At 41.8% G+C, this 21,634-nt stretch overlaps 1 long non-coding RNA gene across 1 annotated transcript in view; it reads right to left on the bottom strand.

The window, feature by feature from the left end:
- LOC110262015 overlaps positions 14,513 to 21,634 on the bottom strand; it is a 38,308-nt gene continuing 31,186 nt past the window's right edge. Inside the window, exon 3 of the long non-coding RNA XR_002346497.1 lies at positions 14,513 to 14,958. This is a non-coding gene — a long non-coding RNA (uncharacterized LOC110262015). The remainder of the gene's footprint in view (positions 14,959 to 21,634) is intronic.

Genomic DNA, 21,634 nt, shown 5'->3' with positions numbered 1-21,634 from the left:
AAAAAAGAAAAGAAATGAGACTCACTTTTTACCTTATGTACTTCTGCAATTTCAGGGGAAAAAATTTCAGAAGCATATGTCTTTCTTATAATTTATAAAAATTCAAATGTTACGCCAATAAATTAAAATCATTTATTGCATATCTCTACAACAGAATATTAAGTATCCGTTTTAAATGATGCTGTGGATCAATACATACGCACCTCAAAGTATGGTCACAACGGGATTTCCCTTTGTGGCTCAGGGGAAACAAATCTGGCTGGCATCCATGAGGACGCTGGTTCGATCCCCGGCCTTAGTCAGTGGGTTAAGGATCTGGCATTGCCATGAGCTGTGGTGTAGGTCCAAGATGTGGCTTGGGTCCTGCAGTGCTGTGGTTGTGGCATAGGCCAGTGGCTACAGCTCCAATTCAAGCCCAGGCCTGGGAATGTCAATATGCTGTGGGTGCAGCCCTAAAAAAGATAAGTGTGTGTGTGTGTGTGTGTGTGTGTGTGTGTGTGTGTGTGTGTATAGATACAACATATATTCTATAAAAAGAAAAGGAGGCCACTGAACATATGTAGCACAATCACATTTGTATAAAATTTTGTGTCTTTTGAGAGAATAATCAACTGTCTGGAAAGATGTTCACCAAATTACTGGCAGTAATTATCTTTGGGTAGTGGTACTTTTAATGATTTTTTTCCTTTCTTCTTTATATTTTTCTATGTTGTATAATCATTTCTACAATGAGTGTGTATTCTTTTAGTAAATTAGGGGGAAAAAGCTGTTTTAATTTTTATTTCTTTTACTATGAAAGTTTCAAAAAATTAAGAAAAAGGAATTTCTTCCTGATTGCCAAGAATATCCCTAAAGTCAGCACAAATAAAGATTAGAACTTGAATGTTTTTGCCCAGTTTTGCCAACTCTACTGAAAACAGTAGGTCAAAGCCCATCAAACGCCAGTTCATACCTAATTCATCTATACAGCAATACATTCTCAAACATAGCCAAGTACTAAGATGGTATTCCTTTTTTTTTTCTTTTTGGCTGCACCTGCAGCATGTGGAAATTCTCGGGCCAGGGATCGGACTCACGCCAGAGCAGTGACCTGAGCCACTGGAGTGAAAATGCCAGATCTTTAACCTTTTGTGCCACAAGGGAACTCCTAAGTTGGTATTCCTGAACTAAGTTTAAAAAATCTTTTTCATTTTCATTTATTAAAGCATTGTGTTTAATGTTTAATTAAAAAAAAAAAGCACAGCCCTGACCTAATATTAGTGCTACATTAATGTGCAGGTGTGTTTTTGCAATTTTGTCCTAATGGCCATAATTATTTCAGAGCCTTGCTAAGTCTCACTTCTTTATCAGTCTTTCCAATAATTCTCAGCAGGAAAAATGGCAGTTTTATCCTTCTTTTCAGTAGAGATTTAAAGGCCAAGTACTGTAGTGAATTCTCACCTGACACAGAGTTCATTGCATTGTTCAAGATATACTGCACAACATTTATTAGTAGACTATGAAGTATTTATCACTAGTAATTAAAACAAAATCATTCTGCTGTAATAAATGCAGAATCAGAGAAGCAATACTATTACTTTTATTGTTTATTTATTCTTGCTTTCATCTAGTATAAAATGTCATTTATTTACATGCTAAGGCATTTATCTTAAAGCTGATGTTAAGCACTAGTACTTGTTTTCTACTAAGGGAAAAAAAAAAAAAAAAAACCTAGGAGAAAGCACTGGAAGTCACTATAAAAACATTTGTTTTGTTTTGTTTTGTTTTGTTTTGTTGGCCACACCCATGGCATGTAGAAGTTCCTGGGCCAGGGATCAAACCAGTGTCACCTCTGTAACTAAAGCCACACTGCTAGATCCTTAACCTGCTGAGCCAGTGGGGAACACCTATAAGAACATTTCTAAGATAGCAGTGCAAAGACCCAAGCATGTATGTTTATCACTGATAGAAATAAATGTAAATTACTTTTTAAAAGATAAGGTAATTTGCAATATGGAGGAGCCTTAAAAATATTCATGCCCTTGACCCTGAAGCTTCCACTTACAATTTTTATTCTAAAGACTAATCATGAATACACATGATAGCTGCAAGACTGTCCAACCATTGGAAACTGGTTTTTAAAACTGTCCAGGAGTTCCCACTATGGTGCAGTGGGTTAGGAATCCAAGAGATTATCATACTAGTGAAGTAAGTCAGACAGAGAAAGATAAATATCATATGATATGACATATGTGGAATATAAAAAATAGTAAAATGAACTTATGTACAAATCAGAAACAGATTCATAGACATAGAAAAAAAAAGAGCTCTCATCGTGGCTTGGTGGTTAATGAATCCAACTAGGAACCATGAGGTTGTGGGTTCAATCCCTTTGCTCAGTGGGTTGAGGATCCGGCATTGCCGTAAGCTGTGGTAGATCACAGATGCTGTGTCACTGGCATAGGCCAGCTGCTATAGCTCTGATTAGACCCCTAGCTGGGAACCTCCATGTGCTTCGGGTACAGCCCTAAAAGGACAAAAGACAAAAGAAAAAAAGAAAAAAAATCTTATTACCAAAAAAAAGGATAGGGATGGGGGGGGCAATAAATTGGGAATATAGGATTAACAGATACATACTACCATATATAAAATAAATAAGCAACAAGGATTTACTCTATAACACAAGGAACTATATTCAATATCTTGCAATGACCTATAATAGAAAAGAATCATAAAAAATACATATATAGTAAATATGTATATATATACACATATATATGTATAACTGAATCACTTTGCTGTAATCTGATATTAACACAATATTGTAAATCAACTACGCTTCAATTTTAAAAAATTATATTGTAGAATAATATAATTACAAGGAAAAATAGGAGAGTAGTTTACAAAATAGTATGCACAACAAAAATCACAATTTTGATAGAAAGACTGATAGATGACAAAACTGGAATATACAAAGCAAATATTAATAAATCACCAAAATATGAATGTTGAAACCTCTGGGTGGTAGAACTATGGATGGAGTATATCTTCCTCTGTCCCTAAAAGAGGATGTGACAATCGCCCATGAAACACTGCTTACTGTGTCAGCCTAAACAACCTGAAAATAAAGGCTTTCCTATCATAAGTCAATTATATTTCAATTTTTTTTAAAAAGGAAAGAGGGAAAAAAAGAACTTTCTTTATGCATTGTTAATTCTTTGTTTCCTTCACTTCAGCAATCCAGTGAAGAGGTCCACACATACATTTTATGATTGAAAATCCAGTTAAACCCAGAAAATGGGAGTTCTCCTGGTGGCGCAGTGGAAATGAACCGACTAGCGTTCATGAGGATGCGGGTTCCTTCCCTGGCCTCGTTCATTGGGTCGAGGATCCCGAGTTGCTGTGGCTGTGTTGTAGGCCAGCAGCTGCAGCTCTGATTCAACCCCTAGCCTGGGAAATTCCACTTATACCTGGAATCTAATCTACGGCACAGATGAAACCTATCTATAGAAAAGAAACAAACTCATGGACCTGGAGAAGAGACTTGTGGTTGCCAAACAGGAGGGGGATGGAATGGGATGAACTGGGAGTTTGGGGTTAGTAGGTGCAAACTATTGCATTTGGAATGGATAAGCAATGAGATCCTACTGTATAGCACAGGGAACTATATCTAATCACTTGTGATGGAACATGATGGAGGATAATGTGAAAAAAGAATGTATATATATATATATATGTATATATATATATATGTATGTATGTATAACTGGGTCACTTTGCTGTACAGCAGAAATTGACAGAACATTGTAAACCAACGATAATTTTTTAAAAAATTGTTTTAAGATAGAAAAGAAAATAAAGCGCATGATGCTTGCTTCACACACGAAAGGTCCTCTCAGAGGCAATATTGAGAAAGCTGGCTACCAGAATTCCCTGTCTCTCTAGGAAAAGATTCAAATGCTGACACCCGTCTTCAGCTCTGTCCTTTGCTGAAGAAATCATTTCAGAGGCAAGCCAGATTTCCATCCAGCTCTGCACCTGCACAAACCCCTGTGCCACAGGGCTGGAAAAAGAAAAGACTGCTGTACTCCTACTCCTCTTTCCTCTGATGAGTTTTGAAGGGTTTCTTTTCATCGAATAAATAATGAATGCCTCCGGCTAAGAGTTGGGGGAGAATGTCCTATCAGAAAGCAATTGACAATATATTTTGCAGCCACTTACAAACACTTTTCCAAAGAGTTTTCTAATTAACTCACCACAACGCTTAGCTCTGAAATTCACCAGGTAGAGAGTGACATCTAGTGAGTAGTAAAAGAATTTGAAATACATACACTTGGTTTAAGGGCCTAAGAGCTAGGGTTATAATCCTTACTTTTAAATGCTTCCATTACAATATTAACTGAAAGGTAGAAACGCAAGGCCAGTATCCTGGAAGTTTCAAGAAGTTTGAAATTATGAGAGAGATTCTCTTCTCCTTCAGATGTTTCGAAAAGTTTGGATGTTTTAGGGCAGATTTTGTCTAAGGAAACATCCTGGTCCTAAAAGTAATTTGTATGGGGACAAGGTAGGGTCCTGACACCTTAGAGATGAAATACGGCTTTTCCCTGAGGTCAGAAAACTAATTTTCACTTAGTTAAAGTGAAAGAGAGCAGTGATATCAGCTGTCTTTGAACACTGGTGCCTTGTCAGCCTGGGAATTTTTCCAGACTGGGCCGGGAGACTGTTCAAACCTAATGCCGGAGGAAGCAGTCACTGCCAGTGTCACTGACATGCAGATGCCTCAAGTGTGCCTTGTCTGTGCTGCAGCGACACAGGTGGAATGCGGCAAGGGCCTTCCTCAAAGTGTAAGTCAGGTGCTAACATAGGACCTCAGAGGAGGCTTTCCGATAAAAGGGGCAGAAACAGTGTGGCTGAGATGATCAAATTAAGAATAAAATTTCTGACAAGAAGAAGAAATGTGCAAAGGAGAAGAAAGGGCATCCCAGGCCAAGGAAACCCCATGAGCAAAACCACAGATGATGAAGAGTTCTGAGCGCAGCTCTGCTTTTACTGAACATCAAGTAGTACATTCTGACCCAGACGCAAGGTAACTATGGAGGAAAACAGAAGAGGATGTTGATTGGCGTCTTCTTGGACAGAGACTCTCACATGCCAAAGGAGGCGTTTCTACAAGGTCCCTGGTGCCTTCCATCACGGCTGATCCACCAAGTCCACAAAGGGACCATGAAACAAAGCAGAAAACTGGTGTATAGTCACCCAGGACAATTAAAAGAGGTGAGGCTATTACTGTCAAGGTCACTGCACACCCCAGGCATCCCTTGTAAATGTCTGTCACTGAGAGGGAATAAGAACCAGGGAAGGAGTTCCCGTTGTGGCACAGTGGTTAACGAATCCAACTAGGAACGATGAGGTTGTGGGTTTGGTCCCTGGCCTTGTTCAGTGGGTTAAGGATCCGGCGTTGCCGTGAGCTGTGGTGTAGGTTGCAGACGTGGCTCGGATCCCATGTTGCTGTGGCTCTGGCGTAGGCTGGTGGCTACGGCTCGGATTGGACCCCTAGCCTGGGAACCTCCATATGCCGCAGGAGCGGCCCAAGAAATGGCAAAAAGACGGAAAAAAAAAAAAAAAAAAGAGCCAGGGAAGCTTCTTCCCCGCAGCCACCACCTCTAGATTTAAAGAAAAAAAAATTATTAGATACTCCACAAGAGGAACCTGAGCATTTCTTCACAAGGGAGATTACTATCTTTGACCTTATCTGTTCCACCAACGAGGCAAAAATCTTTCTAAACAGATATACATCAATAGCCAGACCATATCTGCTTGCTCAAGTAGGGATTACACCCTTAAAAATAGTTCCCTGTTCTCAGTAAATTATCTCTGGATACGGCATGGGAGCCAAGAATTACTGACCAACTAAAAAATGGCTGGACCCTGTCAAATCCATTTGACTTGTATTTTCCAATTTCGAAGGACAGAAGCCCTATCTTCTTTGAGGCAATTAAATAGGACATTTGAAAGCTGGCATCCAAATCACAAAGGGTACTCGGGAAATGCTTAAATCTAAAGTTAGAAATGGGAGTCCCTGTAGTGGCTCAGGGGAAACCAATCTGACTAAGAACCATGAAGTTGCGGGTTCGATCCCTGGCCTCACTCAGTGGGTTACAGATCTGGCGTTGCTGTGGCTGTGGTGTAAGCCTCAGCTACAAGTCCAATTCAGCCCCTAGCCTAGGAACTTCCTTATGCCACAGGTACAGCCCTGAAAAGAAAAAAAAAGAACAGAAAGAAAAGAAAAAAGAAAAATAACTCGCTATGTTTACAAATTACCTATCACACTTCTAAAATACATTTTTGTTACATTTTTATTTGCATATCCTTTGTCTCTTCATATCATGAAATATTATAAAAACACTTTCTGGGCATGTGGAAGTTCCAGGGCCAGGGATCAAACCCCAGCCACAACAGCGACAATGCTGAATCCTTAACTGCTAGGCCACCAGAGACTCCAAAATGTGTTTTTATTATTGACAGTTTAGAAAGATTTCTTTTAGCCTCACAACTCATCATGGAAGTCATGTAAGATGTTAGGACTGTTGTCAAATTTGAAAACACCTCTAACGGGTTTCTTTTATAAATGAGATGTAAAACTTCAGGACATTTCAGGTTTTCTTGAGCAGTGGCTTGTCTTAAATACTAATGGACTCATTGACATTTCATGAAATAGTTTGCCAGCAATATTCTCTATTTTTTTTTTTTTTTTTTGTCTTTTGTCTTTTTTGTTGTTGTTGTTGTTGTTGCTATTTCTTGGGCCGCTCCCGCGGCATATGGAGGTTCCCAGGCTAGGGGTTGAATTGGAGCTGTAGCCACCGGCCTACGCCAGAGCCACAGCAACGCGGGATCCGAGCCTCATTTGCAACCTACACCACAGCTCACGGCAACGCCAGATCTTTAACCCACTGAGCAAGGGCAGGGACCGAACCCGCAACCTCATGGTTCCTAGTCGGATTCGTTAACCACTGCGCCACGACGGGAACTCCTCAATTTATTATTTGATGAAAGAGTTTGTCAGTAATATCCATATTAGAAATTTTGTATTATCTTCATCAATATTAGCATTTTATCAAATAAAATTAGAGGAGAGGGAAGATGGGAGATGGAAGAAATAGGTGAGGGAAATTAAGGGGTGTAAACTTCCAGTTGCAAGATAAATGAGTCCCAGGTATAAAATGTACAGCGTGGAGAATATAATCAATAACTATGTGATCTCTTTGTATGGTAACAGACTGTAACTGGACTTACCTTGGTGATCATTTTGAAATAAACAGAAAAAAACTGGTATGTTGTGTAATAGGAGCTAACACGGTGTTGAAAGTCAATTATACCTCAAAAACAAAGAAACTCACAGAAAAAGAGATCAAATTGGTGGTTACCCGAGAGATCAAGAGGGGGAATTGGATGAAGGCAGTCAAAAGGTACCATAAACTTCCAGTTAGAAGATAAATGTAATGTACAAGATGATACATACAAGTAACAGGCTGTATGTTATATAGGAAAGTTAAAGGAGTAAATCCTGAGTTTTCATGATGAAAAAGAACTTTTCAATTTATTTAATTTTGTATTGATATGAGATAATGGATGTTCACTAAACTTATCGTGAGAATCATTCCATGAAGTATGTAAATCAAATCATTGTCCTATACATCTTACATTTTTTTCTTCTCTCCTTCCAGTTTTATTGGGATATAATTGACATACAGCGCTGTGTAAATTTAAGGTATTCATAATGATTAGATTTACATACACCTGAAGGATGAGTAAGATTAGTCCAAAACAGAAAGGGCATTCCAGGCCTATGAAACAGTAAGAGCTAAGGCACAGAGACATGAAAATACCTGTCACATCTGGAAAAGAGTAATTACTACAGTGTAGCCAGGGCATGGAGGGTGGTGAAGAAAGATTAAATGTGAAGTTTTGGTTAGAGTCAGCCTTGAAAAGGTGGGAAGCCTTGAGTATAGTGTAAAGTTTGCACTTTATCCCGGCAGCAAGAGGAGAGAGAAAGATTTTTTTAAAGCAGAATAATAATAATAATAATAATAATAATAACATGATCAAGTCTGCAAGTGGAATGCCCAGGCTTCATTCGCCTAAGAGTATAAATGAGGCCACATTTGAATAGTTACCTTGGACCTTAATACTCTGAGCAGCCACTACTTGGGTAATAAGTCCAGTCTCTTCCCAGGATTCCTCTTCCTGTCTATTTCCAAAAGCTCTCCAGGATTGTTTCCATGAGTTTTTCAAGCAATCTTGGTGGCAACTTACTACCACCATGACTGGTGGTGCAGGAAACTACACGTATCCCTCAAAGGGGGACTCCATGACCATTAAAAGAGAGCTGCATAACCGCCACCACCTCAGTCCTGGGTGCTAGAACCAGGAAGTCCCTTTTGGAGAAAGAAAGCTCAGTGCAAGGTTGTCTAACATCAGAATCATCCAGATCCCAAGACGTTGTAGTATATTCACATATACAAAACATATCAGACCTGACCGCTAAAGTCCATTGACTCCTTTTCAACTTAGTAACTGGGACCTAGGATTTAGGAGATAGAAAACCGGGTACCTGAGTCCCTGAATGGCTTCATGGAGCAGAGCTCACCTTGGATTGTGGCTAACCAAGAAATAAACTGCTACCTTCCTTAAGTCACTTGATTATTGTGAGTCTCTTTATACAATGGTCTGATTTTACCCTAAATAATACACTCAGCTCTTTCTCCCTGGATTTATACATGAAGCCAGGTAAAGCCTGTAGGTAAAACCATTATCTCCATCAAATGCTTAGACCTTGATCTCAGGTTGGCTCACTGCATTTCCTATCATGAATTCTAACTCTGTGTGTGTGTGTGTGTGTGTGTGTGTGTGTGTGTGTGTGTGTGTACGCACATGCATGTGCACCAGTACCTTTCCTACAATCTGGTTTATGTCAGAACCTCCTGACAAGGCTGGACAGGGTTCAGTTTTTTTTCTTGTGGGAATTTTTCCAGCCCTTAAGCAAAACAATGAATATAAATGAATGCCTGGGTAGGGAAAATGCCTAATACCTCTTACCAGAAGCACCTCCATTCTGTTCTGCTCAGCCACAACTCCACAGACCCAAGGTTCTTAAGATGTCTGAGAGACCGCCAATCACTGTAAGGAGAGAGGGCTGGAAGGCAAGAACAAGGCTAGAGCAGGGAGAGTGTTGTAATTATCCAAATGGGAGACCATGATATTCCAGCCAGGACAGTACCAGTGTGAATGGAAAGAATCAAGTTCTTGAGACATGTCAGAAGTAAGAAGAGTAAGACTTGAGACATTTACCGCAATAATCACATGCATACTTAAATACTTTCAGTGATAATATTGATGATGATAGCAGTGGCGATGATAGTGATATTGCAGGATGATTTGATTTACATACAGATCCTGGACCACATAGCAGGAAAATATTTTTTTTTGTCTTTTTGTCTTTTTGTTGTTGTTGTTGTTGTTGTGTTGTTATTGTTGTTGCTATTTCTTGGGCCGCCCCCGCGGCATATGGAGGTTCCCAAGCTAGGGGTCTAATCGGAGCTGTAGCCACCGGCCTACACCAGAGCCACAGCAACGCGGGATCCGAGCCGAGTCTGCAACCTACACCACAGCTCACGGCAACGCCGGATCGTTAACCCACTGAGCAAGGGCAGGGACCGAACCCGCAACCTCATGGTTCCTAGTCGGATTCGTTAACCACTGCACCACGACGGGAAAAAAATATTTTTTTTAATGCTACATAACAATAAGGTCTTGGAAAAGTTTCTTTTATGGTTTAAAAAGGGAGGGATTCAGATAAAATAAGAGAAAAGAAGGTAAGTGACAGAAAAACCTATGCCACTCTGGAAGGGGATAGGTAATACAGGTTTGTTTGGTTGGTTATTTTTTCCTCTTTAGGGCTGCACCTGCAACATATGGAAGTTCCCAGGCTAGGGGTAGAATCAGAGCTGCAGCTGCCAGCCTAAGCCACAGCTCATGGCAACACTGGATCCCTACCCACTGAGCAAGGCCAGGGATCAAAACTGCATCCTCAGGAACACTAGTCTTGTTCATTACCACTGAGCCACAATGGGAACTCCCGTAATACAGGTTTTTAAAGAAACTGTCAGGCATTGCAAAATACCCCTTACTCTCTGCCAGAAAGACTTGATTCACATTCGCTTTTTTTTTTTTTTTTAAGAAAACCAGGTAGAATTTTAAAATGAAAAAAGTGATCTAAGACTCAATTATTTTAATTCCAGTCATCTCATCTTAGGTCCCTTTTTTTGTTTGTTTGCATTCTATGGTTCGATGGTGCTTGGTTACAAGCAATATAAGCTACTTGGTTTAAGCAGTGTTATGGACCGAATGTTTGTCCCCTCAAAATTCATATGTTGAAGCCTTCATCCACCAGTGTGGCTGTATTTGGAGATGGAAACTCTAAGGAAGTAATTAAGAGTAAATGAGGTCAAAAAAAAAAAAGAATCTGAAAAAAAAAAAAAAAGAGTAAATTTGGTCTTGGGAGTTCCCGTCGTGGCTTAGCGAAAACGAATCTGACTATTATCCTTGAGGATGTGAGTTCAGTCCCTGGCCTCGCTCAGTGGGTTAAGGATCTCGTGCTGCTGTGAGCTGTGGTGTAGGTCACAGCCGCAGCTTGGATCCCACAGTGCTATGGCTGTGACGTAGGCTAGTAGCTGCCACTCTGATTCAACCCCTCGCCTGGGAACTTCCATATGCCACAGGTGTGACCCTAAAAATTTCTTAAAAGGGGGGGAGAGTAAGTAGGTCTTAAGAGTAGAGCCCTGACCCCATAGGATTAGTGTCCTTTGTAAAAAGAGACACCAGTGAGAGCTCAGGCTTGCTAGTGCCCTTTCTTTCTCTCTCTCTGGGCACACTCATGAAGAAAGGCCGTGAGAGGGCACAGCGAGAAGACAACTTTATCTGCAAGCCAGGAAGAAAGTTCTCACCAAAAGCCAAGTCACCTGGAATGGAACTTGATATTGAAACAGACAGAAACTCCTGTTATTTAAGCCACCCAGTATATGGAGTCTTGTTACACAGCCCAAGATGACTAAAACACGTGATACGGTGTTATGGTTTTTCATTAAAGCTAAAATGCCACCATTTGTAAGGCATGCCATTATTATATACACCGCTAAGAAAGTTATAACACTACTAATTAAACTATAATCTGGCATCGATTGTAAAAAGCATCCCAATTTCAAAGATTAAAAAAGCGAGAATATGTACATCTTGGAATTGATGAGATAGATAAAATGTAGTAGGAACCTGACTGACGTCCCCATAAGACCAGGGAAATGGGTTTGGATGCTATGGAGGCAAAAACAAAGCATCCTGGGGAAATGCCCAACCACTCAGTGGAGCAGATGCAGCAGAAAAAGGACTGCCTCCACTGCCTGTCACTCAGTATAACACATCCAAAACCACTAGAGCTGCCCTAGAAAAATTAATGCTCCTACCCAGGGACTTACCAAAACAGCCAATCAGAGCCACCCACCTCAAGTCCCAGTGAGGACCATGAAAGTGAACAGGGCACTTTCAATAATTCTGCCATGATAATCGATATAACCCAGCTGCCCCCAGAAAGCCAGCCGTGTAGTTGTGCTTGGCGGAATCTAAAACCCCGGTTGCAAATGAATCTGGGAAATATCTTTAGCTTTCCTGCCTCTGTAGTAAAGGAAGACAGGCTAGAAAGGGGCAGCAGCAGGTGCTGAGTAAATATTAGAGAGTTCATGGATAAGTATATTCCAAAAGGATTACCAAGTATTATAATAATTATGTCACAAGCCAAAAAGAGCTCCTATGTAAACTGGAAATTGTTTTGAGCTGCTTTGTTGCAGGGGCTCTTCTGTTTCTATATTACAGAGTGCCCCCAGCAGGGAAAAATAAAACCCTCAGGAAGACAGGGGTGATTCTCATCCATTTTTGCCAGTCTGAGCTTCAGAACCCTTTTTATTTTTAAATTTTCTATTAAAGTATAGTTGTGTCACAACCTTGCAAATCAACTCTAATCAAAAATTTAAAAAATAAAAATGGTGCTATATATAATATATATAATTCTATTTCTAACATCATAACCTATCATGTCTATCCCAAGAGATTGGACACTGTTCCTTGTGCTATACAGTAGGAGTTCATTGCCCATCCATTCTAAATGCAACAGTTTGCATTTACTAACCCCCAAATCCCAGTCCATCCCACTGCCACCCTCCTCTCCCTTGGCAACCACAAGTCTGTCCTCTATGTCTGTGAGTCTGCTTCTGTTTCATACATAGGTTCATTTCTGCCATATTTTATCTTGTTTTGGGTTTTTGTTTTGTTTTGTTTTTTTAAGGGCCGCACGTGCAGCATATGGAAGTTCCCAGGCTACGGGTCGAATCAGAGCTACAGATGCTGGCTTACACCACAGCCACAGCAACGCCAGATCCGAGCTGTACCTTCAACCTACACCACAACTCAGTGCAAGGCCAGATCCTTAGCCCACTGAGTGAGGCCAGGGAACGAAACTTCATCCTCATGGATACTAGTCAGATTTGTTTCCGCTGAGCCACGACGGGAACTCCTACCTTCAAAATCTTGATGTCAGGCTTGCCCTGTCCAAGCAGCCTTAGGTTACAATATCTGAGCATTTTAAATTGGAATGTTATGAAGGTGACAATGGATTTGCACTATAATGAAAACTGTACATGTAGTTATACAATGATCTGTAAGGGTTACAGGGAAGTTTCTGGACTCAATCTCCAATCCCTCCTCCTGGAGGAGTTGGTTATGACCCTGGACCCCAAAGGCTAAGAGATTCATTCTGCTTCATCCTATATCTTTTTAGTATATTACATTGTGCCCTGTCCTTGTGCATTTACCCTTGTCCTCTAGAAGATACCTAGTTTTTGCTCCAAAGCCCGTTTTCATGGATCACAGAGACTCTGAGGCTGGTTTTGTAAGGAGGTAATATTTTCCAAATATTTTACTTCTATATGTGATTACCTTTTTTTAAATTATATGCTCTACTTGCTGTGCAGTAGAAAACTGACAGAATACTGTAAATCAGCAATAATGGAAAAAATAAAAATCATAATAGAAAAAAATAAAATAAAATTTTTAAAAATCTTTTCAAAAAAAAAAGAAAATTATGTGCTCTGGAAGCCTCCCAATCCCAGGAAATGTCACTGAGACTTGAAAGCCCCAGAGCAAGAGAGAAAAGGAATCTGGACTCTTCAGCAAGACTCTGAGCTCCAAAAACAAGTCCAGGCAATCCTGCTCGGGCTATCAATGGGTCATCACTTGCATTTTAAATAGGACAGTGACTCATCGTGGGGACTGTCACGGGCCTTTCTAAATGCCCACAGCACACTGCAAGTATGGTTGCAATGAAAAAATGTACCCAGTCTTTTCCAAATGCCCCTTAGGGAGATGGGAACGCCCCTCCCTGAGAACTACCCAGCTAAAGAGGAGACTTCTTCCACATCTTTAGCAAACACAAACCCAAGTTCAACTCGACACATCCCAGGGTCCCTCTCTGTGTGTGTGGAATGAAACGCCAGGGGCTTGGGAGGGTCAGGCCGAAGCTGACCGCCTCATCCCAGCCTGCCCAGGGCTGTTGTGGTTTCAGCAGCCAACCCCTCAGTCCCAGGCAAGCTAGGGGTGTTGATTACCCTGACTCAGCCGTGGGGGTCACAGTCCTTCTGGAAAGGATGAGACATAAGGAAAATGCTCGCTTTCGGTCTGCAGGAACGGAGGAGAGAAAGGGGGCAGAGGGGATGGACAGGAAAAGTACATCCAGGGCTCTTGCTTTCTCTCCAACCCCAGACACACCCCAAACGCCTCCTTGGGGGCCCCCAAAACCTTAGAAATATCCAGATTGTTGTGAGGCCCTCAAGGGCAGCGCTTCTATCAGGATCTTGCTTTCTTCTTGGGAAGCAGAGCTCTGGTCAGTGACCTCAGCCCGGCCCAGGGGGCAGCCACATCTGAGACCTTTCCCTTAGCTGTAAAACCAGGGAGGCAGAGAGTTCCTCTTCGGACCCTATTTACTCTCACATAAAATAACTCCTTTAAGTTCTGCCCCTTTAACTTTTCAGAACCCTTTGCAAACTCTGGGGAACTGAGAACATAATTTTTCACATGAGGAGTGAGTCACCACCATCAGGATGGATTAGGTAAAGGATCTGTGGAGGGTGGACAGTGATTCTGTGATGAGCAGACCTGCCTCCTCCCTCTTCTCTGCAGCCCTGGTTTGCTAGGGCTGCCATAAAAGTACCACAGATGAGAGGCCAGAAATCCAAGAGCAAGGTGTCAGCAGGGATGCTTTCTTCTGAGGACTCTCTCCACGGCTTGGAGATGGCCATCCTCTCCCTGCATCTGCACATCATCTTCCCTCCACACATCTGGGTCCAAAAGTCTTCCTCATGAGGCTGCAGGAACTCCTTGCCCCACCCCTACCCCAACCCACCACAGAGACACACAGAGCAAGGTCCACTTTTTACAAGCTATGCTGGTAGGTTGGTCCACAGACCATGGGTTTCAGGAGACAGCACAAGGCAGGAATAGACATGAATAGACACTAAACCAAGACCAGGATGCCTCCTGGCTCTATCGCCCACAGTGAGATCACTTCATCCCATTCTGCCCAGGCGGGTCAATAACTCTCCACATGAGGTAAGTGATAGTAAACAAGCCTGTATCCATTAGAATTAAGTTTAGCTGATTACAAGAACAACAAAAATTGTTTTCACATTGGGTTAAAGGTAGAAATGTATTGCTCTTTCACAGAAAAGAAATCTTGGGGTAGGCAGCCCCAGACCAGCATGGTGGCTTCACAAAGTTGTTAGGAACTTACATATTTTCCAGCTCATAGTCAGCCTTCTCTAAATTGATCCTCAAGGTCCAAGGTGGTTGCTGAGCACCAGCCATAACAATCATATCCACCTAGAAGAAATGGAAAAACAATACGTCCCAGGAGTTGTGCATACTTATGTTTATATTTCACTTGCCAAAACTAAATCACATATTTACAAAGGAAATTAGGATCCTTTTTTTTTTTTTTTTGTCTTTTTAGGGCCATACCTGTGGCATATGGAAGTTCCCAGGCTAAGGGCTGAATCAGAGCTACAGCTGTTGGCCTACACCACAGCCACAGTAACACTGGATCCTTTACCCACTGAGCGAAGCCAGATATGGAACCCACCTTCATCGATAACTAGTCAGGTTTGTTTCCGCTGTGCCACAGAGGGAACTCTGGAACGTCTTTTTTTAGTTGGACCACAATACATCTAACCAAAGAAAAAGGGGAGAGAGTATATAGGGAGGCACCAAGCACACATGTGACCACAAATGGTCAATGAGCTGTTCTTCCCCTACAGAGAACAACAAAGCCAGATTGAGATGAGGACACCTGGCAGCCACTATGTGACTCACCAGCCAGTTGACTCATTCCTACCCACCAGATTGTCAGCAAAACTGTGTTTCTACATGTCATCGATCACTAAAAATATTCACAACTCTGAATATTAAATTCTTAAACACAAAGTCTATTTAGTATATTCTCTAGATCTTTACATTATATTTTTTAGAAAAAAATCATTATCTATAATAAACATTGAAGGAAAAATTTCTTAAATATTAACCTAAAAGTGGGAGTTCCCCTCGTGGCTCAGTAGTAAAGAACCCAAATAGTATCCATAAGAACATGGGTTTGATCTCTGGCCTCACTCAGTAGGTTAAAGATCTGGCATTGCCATAAGCTATGGTGTAGGTCACAGACAAGGCTTGATTTGGCATTGCTATGGCTGTGGTGTGAGCTAGCAGCTACAGCTCTGGTTCGACCCCTATCCAAAAATATATATGTTAACCTAAAATTATATAGAGGTAAAGATAATGTCTTTCTTTCTTCCTTCCTTTTTTTTTTTTTTTTTTTTTTTTGTCTTCTGTCTTTTTAGGGCTGCACCCGAAGCAGATGGAGGTTCCCAGGCTAGGGGTCTCATCAGAGCTACAGCTGCCAGCCTACACCACAACCACAGCAATGCCAGATCCGAACCAAGTTGGCAACCTACACCACAGCTCACGGCAATGCTGGATCCTTAACCCACTGAGCAAGGCCAGGGATTAAACCTGCAACCTCGTGGTTCCTCGTCAGATTTGTTTCCACTGCACCAGGAGGGGAACTCCTCTTCTTTCTTTCTTTCTTGCCTTCCTTTCTTCCCTCTTTCTGTCTTTCCCTTTCTTTTCTTTCTTTTTTTTCTTTTTACAGCCACACCTGTGGCATATGGAAGTTCCCAGGCTAAGGGTTGAATCGGAGGTACGTCTGAAACCTACGCCACAGCCACAACAATGCCAAATTCAAGACTCTTCTATGACCTACCCCACAGCTTGTGGCAACGCTGGATCCTTAACCCACTGAGTGAGGCCATAGATTGAACACGCATCCGCATGGAGACAACATTGTGTCCTTAACCTGCTGAGCCACAACAGGAACTCCTACAGAGATTATTTCTCAGGAGTAAACTATAGGATAATTTTGAGGGTTTTTTTTTTTCATTCTTTCCTGTAGATAAAAATGTTCTTCTAATGTGTGTATGTGTATATATATATATTCCTGCTATAATTAGATAAAACAGAAATCTCTTTTCAAGAGTTCAGACTTCTAGCCCTGTCATTCGTTAGTTGAGGGATTTATTCATCTACAACCCAGAGTAGCTGACACCAGAAGATAATTTAGGAAATCCGATTTTTGAAGTAGCACTTTACCCCTGATCTACTTCATTTCACCCCATGTTCCTTGAGCTAAATATAAAAACTACATCGTGACCTTTCTCATTATTTCAAAATAATTATTTCTCATTATTTATGTCATGGTTTAAACAGAACCTAAAAATAAGTGTAACCCACAGACATTTCTGAAGAACAGCCATTAAGTTCTGCTCTGCCATTACAATTAAACATGAGTCAGAGGAAGGAGGGGGTTCTACAGATCCGGCTTTGTAATGAAAAACGGACGCATGTTTTCCCCAGAAACTCCCCCGGAGGAATTCCCCGTCTACATTTTTGACTTTGTGGTTTTCCAGGAAACTCTTCAATTGAAAGTGAATCTGGCAGATCTGGGAGCCGACAATGCCCAAGGTGCTGATCTGTGGTGACCTTGACCACGCCGCCTGGGGGCTCCGGGGAGGAAGGTGGGCAGGCAGTGCTGGGCGAGGCTGCTGCGGCCCCCAAAATACACAGGACAAGTCCCTGGCTTCCAGAGGGAGCCTCTTAATTACTCCACACCTACTTCGCACTGCTTTTTTCTCCAAAAAGACATTAACTGGAAAACTAAAAAACAAAATTCTTGGTTTTTATGTTTGTGTTTGTTGTCCCTACCCTAGAGCCAAAAGATTGGCAGGCAACCATTTTAAACACACCAACCTTGCTAGGAAAAAACACCCCAAGGCACCTGTACAAAAGCATTAATTTCAGACCTACTGTATAACACAGGGAATGTTACTCAGCGCTTTGGAATAACCTATATAGGAAAAGAATCTGAAAAAGGATGGATACATGTATATGTGTAACTGAATCACTTTGCTATACACCTGAAAGTAACACAACATTGTAAATCAACTATACTCCAATATAAAATAAAAAATTATTATTATTATTATTATTTTTTGGTCTTTTTGTCTTTTTCTAGGACTGCACCTGCGGCATATGGAGGTTCCCAGGCTAAGGGTCTAAGCAGAGCTATTGCCAACAGCCTATACCACAGCCACAGCAACGCCAGATCCGAGCCGCGTCTGCGACCTACACCTTAGCTCATGGCCACACCGGATCCTTAACCCACTGAGCAAGGCCAGGGATCGAACCCGCAACCTCATGGTTCCCAGTCGGATTCGTTAACCACTGAGCCATGGTGGAAACTCCTAAAAAATTAAATTTAAAAAAATTAAAATAAGGAAATCCCATCACAGCTCAGCGGAAAAGACCTTGGCTAGTATCCATGAGGACCCAGGTTCGATCCCTGGCCTCACTCAGTAGGTTAAGGATCTGGCATTGCTATGGCTGTTGTGTAGGCTGGCGGCTACAGCTCCCATTTGACCCCTAGCCTGGGAACCTCCATATGCCACAGATGCAGCCCTAAAAAAAAAGACAGTAAATTAATTAATTAATTTTTTAAAATAAAAATGAACGCATTAACTTCACTCAAAGAACAGCCCCACAATATTTACTGAAGTCTCACATGGGGCATGGGGATACAGAGATAAAATGCATCTACACGGGGCAGAAGGCTCAATTACTTGTCTTAGGAAAATAAAGAGGAAGCTGACAATTGACTTGAATCCAATCCGTATGTAGCCATTAATAAGTACAGGAAAGGGGGTTTGGGGGTGGGAATCTTACAATTCGCTCTTGCACCATGACCCAGTAAAAACCGTCCCCAGCACTGCCACAGCTGTCATGTGTACAAAGCACACGGGAGCATCAGAAAAAATACAGAACTTTTATGACCAGCAGAAGCAGATTCTCACTGAAGCTAAACTAAGGAAGCTTAAGTTTCAGGAACCCTCCCTTAAACAATCTGTTCCCGTTCTCACTCTAAATAATACTTGCTTTTCCACCTTATTTTCTATTTGTAATTTTTTCCTGTAAAAGGGCTCCCTAAATTCTGTCGGCTTCAGGCTCTACAAAACAACTGGATTCTATGCTCTTATATTTTTAAGTCTTTTAAAATTTTTATCCTTTTAATTTTTTTAATTTTTTTGGCCATGTCCATGGCATGTGGAAGTTCCTGGACCAGGGATGAAACCTGTGCCAGAGTAGTGACCCAAGTCACTGCAGTTTCAAGGCTGCATCCTTAAGCCATTGTGCCACAGGAGAACTCCAAATTTTTATCTTTTTTTTTTTTTTTTGTGTGTGTGTTTTTGTCTTTTTGTCTTTTCTAGGGCTGCTCTCACGGCATATGGAGGTTCCCAGGCTAGGGGTCGAATCAGAGCTGTGGCTGCCGGCCTACGCCACAGCCACTGCAATGTGGGATCCGAGCCTCGTCTGCAACCTACACCACAGCTCACGGCAACGCCGGATCCTTAACCCACTGAGTGAGGCCAGGGATCGAACCCCCAACCTCATGGTTCCTAGTCGGATTCGTTAACCACTGAGCCACGATGGGAACTCCCAAGTTTTTATCTTTTTAAATCTGGATTCTCCCCTATCGCAGAGAAAACAATGGTTCATATGCTCTTACATTTTTTTATCTTCTTAAATTTTTAATAGTAAAAAATATATAACATAAAATTTACCATTTTAATCCATTTTAAATGTATAGTTCAATGGTATTAAGTACATTCACATTGTTATACAACCACCCCCACTGTCCATCTCCAGAACTTTTTCATCATGCAAAACCAAAAGTAGGTGAACTGTTGAACAATAACCCATTTTCCTCAGCCCCCAGCTGCTGACCACCACCATTCTACCTACTGTCTCTGTGAATGTAACTACTCTCAGTAAATGCATCTAAGTGGAATCCTACAGTTGGTCTTTTTTTGTGAAAGGCTTATTTCACTTAGCTAGTGTCTTCAAGGTTCACACCTGCTGTAGCGCATGGCAGGATTTCTTTCCTTTTTAAGGCTGAGTAATAGTGCACTGCATGTATAAACCGCATTTTGTTTATCTATTCATCTGTCAATGGACATTCATACATTTTTATTTTATTTATTTATCTACTTATCTAAGCATGTGGAAGTTCCTGGGCCAGGAATTGAACCTTTGCCACAGTAGCAACCCAAGCCACGGCAGTGACAATGCTGATCCTTAACCCACTGTGCCACAGAACTCCTGCACATTTTTGTTTTAAGATAGGGAGTTCCCATCATGGCTCAGTGGAAACAAATCTGACTAGCATCCACGAGGACGCCGGTTCGATCCCTGGCCTTGCTCAGTGGGTTAAAGATCCGGCAGTGCCATGAGTTGTGGTGTAGGTCATAGATGCAGCTCAGATCTGGCGTTGCTGTTGCTGTGGCATAGGCCAGTGGCTACAGCTCCGATTGGACCACTACTTAGCTTGGGAACCTCCATGTGCTGCAGGTGTGGTCCTAAAAAGAGGGGGGAAAATAAAAAAAGAATAATTAAGATAAATGCCATGTAACCATTTGGAAACCATCCTCCTGCTTTTTTTTTTTTTTTTTTTTTTTTTTTTTTTGGCCATTTCTTGGGCCGCTCCCGCGGCATATGGAGGTTTCCAGGCTAGGGGTCCAATCAGAGCTGTAGACACCAGCCTACGCCAGAGCCACAGCAACTCGGGATCCGAGTCACGTCTGCGACCTACACCACAGCTCATGGCAAGCCGGATCGTGAACCCACTGAGCAAGGGCAGGGACCAAACCCGCAACCTCATGGTTCCTAGTCAGATTCGTAAACCACTGCGCTACGACGGGAACTCCCATCCTCCTGCTTTAAAACTGGTTAGTCTCTAGAAAGTGAAGCAGTGGTCCCTTGTCTGTCATATCTATGTGAGGATTCAGTGACTTTCTCTGTCCGAGTTCAATGAGGAATCATAAAGGGGCAGTTATCTTTTCATTGCCAGTTTGTGACTAACCCCCTCACTAGTAAGGCACAGCCTGCATGCATTTTCTAGACTGGGCATCCCACATGATTTCTGTATCTCATCCTATTCTGATACTCTTTAATCAATTATATGAATGTATCAAGAGATCCTATTTCATTTTATTTTCCACTGTTATTCCACCCCTTCAGTGTTCCAAGGGTATCACTCCACTTTGGAAGGCAAAAAGAAAAAAATGAATAAAAGTAAGCCTGAATAAGTTCACACTCCAGAAGAGGGAACAGACTGACAAGTTCTAGCCAAGAGTAATAAATTCAGGAACAGAGGCATGTACAAGGTGCTAAGAGAGTAGGATTAGTTCAGCAGGAATGAGTTAAGCGAGATTACCCAGAGAAGGCAACATGGAAACTGGCTACTGCAAAGGATATTTCCTTGGTGATGAAAGTTGCAAAAGGGGTTCCATGCAGAAAAGAGTGAACCAAAGGCTTGAAAGCCTTCCTTATATTAAGGGAAAAGTAAATACCCTGGTGTCTATAGGGCAGAATGTCTTAATAAAAGCAGCAAGAGAAGCAATTCAAGGGAGATTGGGGCTAGACTGCAAAGTCTCATGAGGCTTGCTGAGGAATTAGAACTTTTTCTGGTGGGCAATGGGAGTAGCGAAGGTCTTAAACTGGGAGAGGTGGTGGTGGGCAGGGAGTTTGGGATGGAGTCCATGTCCTGTAGAAAGCATCCTTTCACCAATCCAGCCACATGCGGAAACGAGAAGGATGGGCCAAGGACAAGAAACAAGGATGAGGAGATCCCCAAGTTGGAGTGACTGTTTAATCAAAAGGCAATGTTCTTCCTCCATCAGCAGAAATGAGAGCTGACAAGCAGGTCAAATTCAATCATTAAAAAATTACATTTCTCGGAGTTCCCATTGTGGCGCGGCGGAAGTGAATCTGACTAATATCCATGAGGATTCGGGTTCGTTCCCTGGCCTTGCTCAGTGGGTTAAAGACAAGGCATTGCTGTGAGCTGCGGTGTAACCCTAACCCTAACCCTGACTCTGACTCTGATCTGGTGTTG

The sequence above is a fragment of the Sus scrofa genome, chromosome 8, assembly GCF_000003025.6.
Source record: "Sus scrofa isolate TJ Tabasco breed Duroc chromosome 8, Sscrofa11.1, whole genome shotgun sequence".
Classification (NCBI taxonomy): Eukaryota; Metazoa; Chordata; class Mammalia; order Artiodactyla; family Suidae; genus Sus; species Sus scrofa.
The sequence above is the reverse complement of the archived record's forward strand: the minus strand, read 5'-3'. Positions and strand labels throughout refer to the sequence as shown.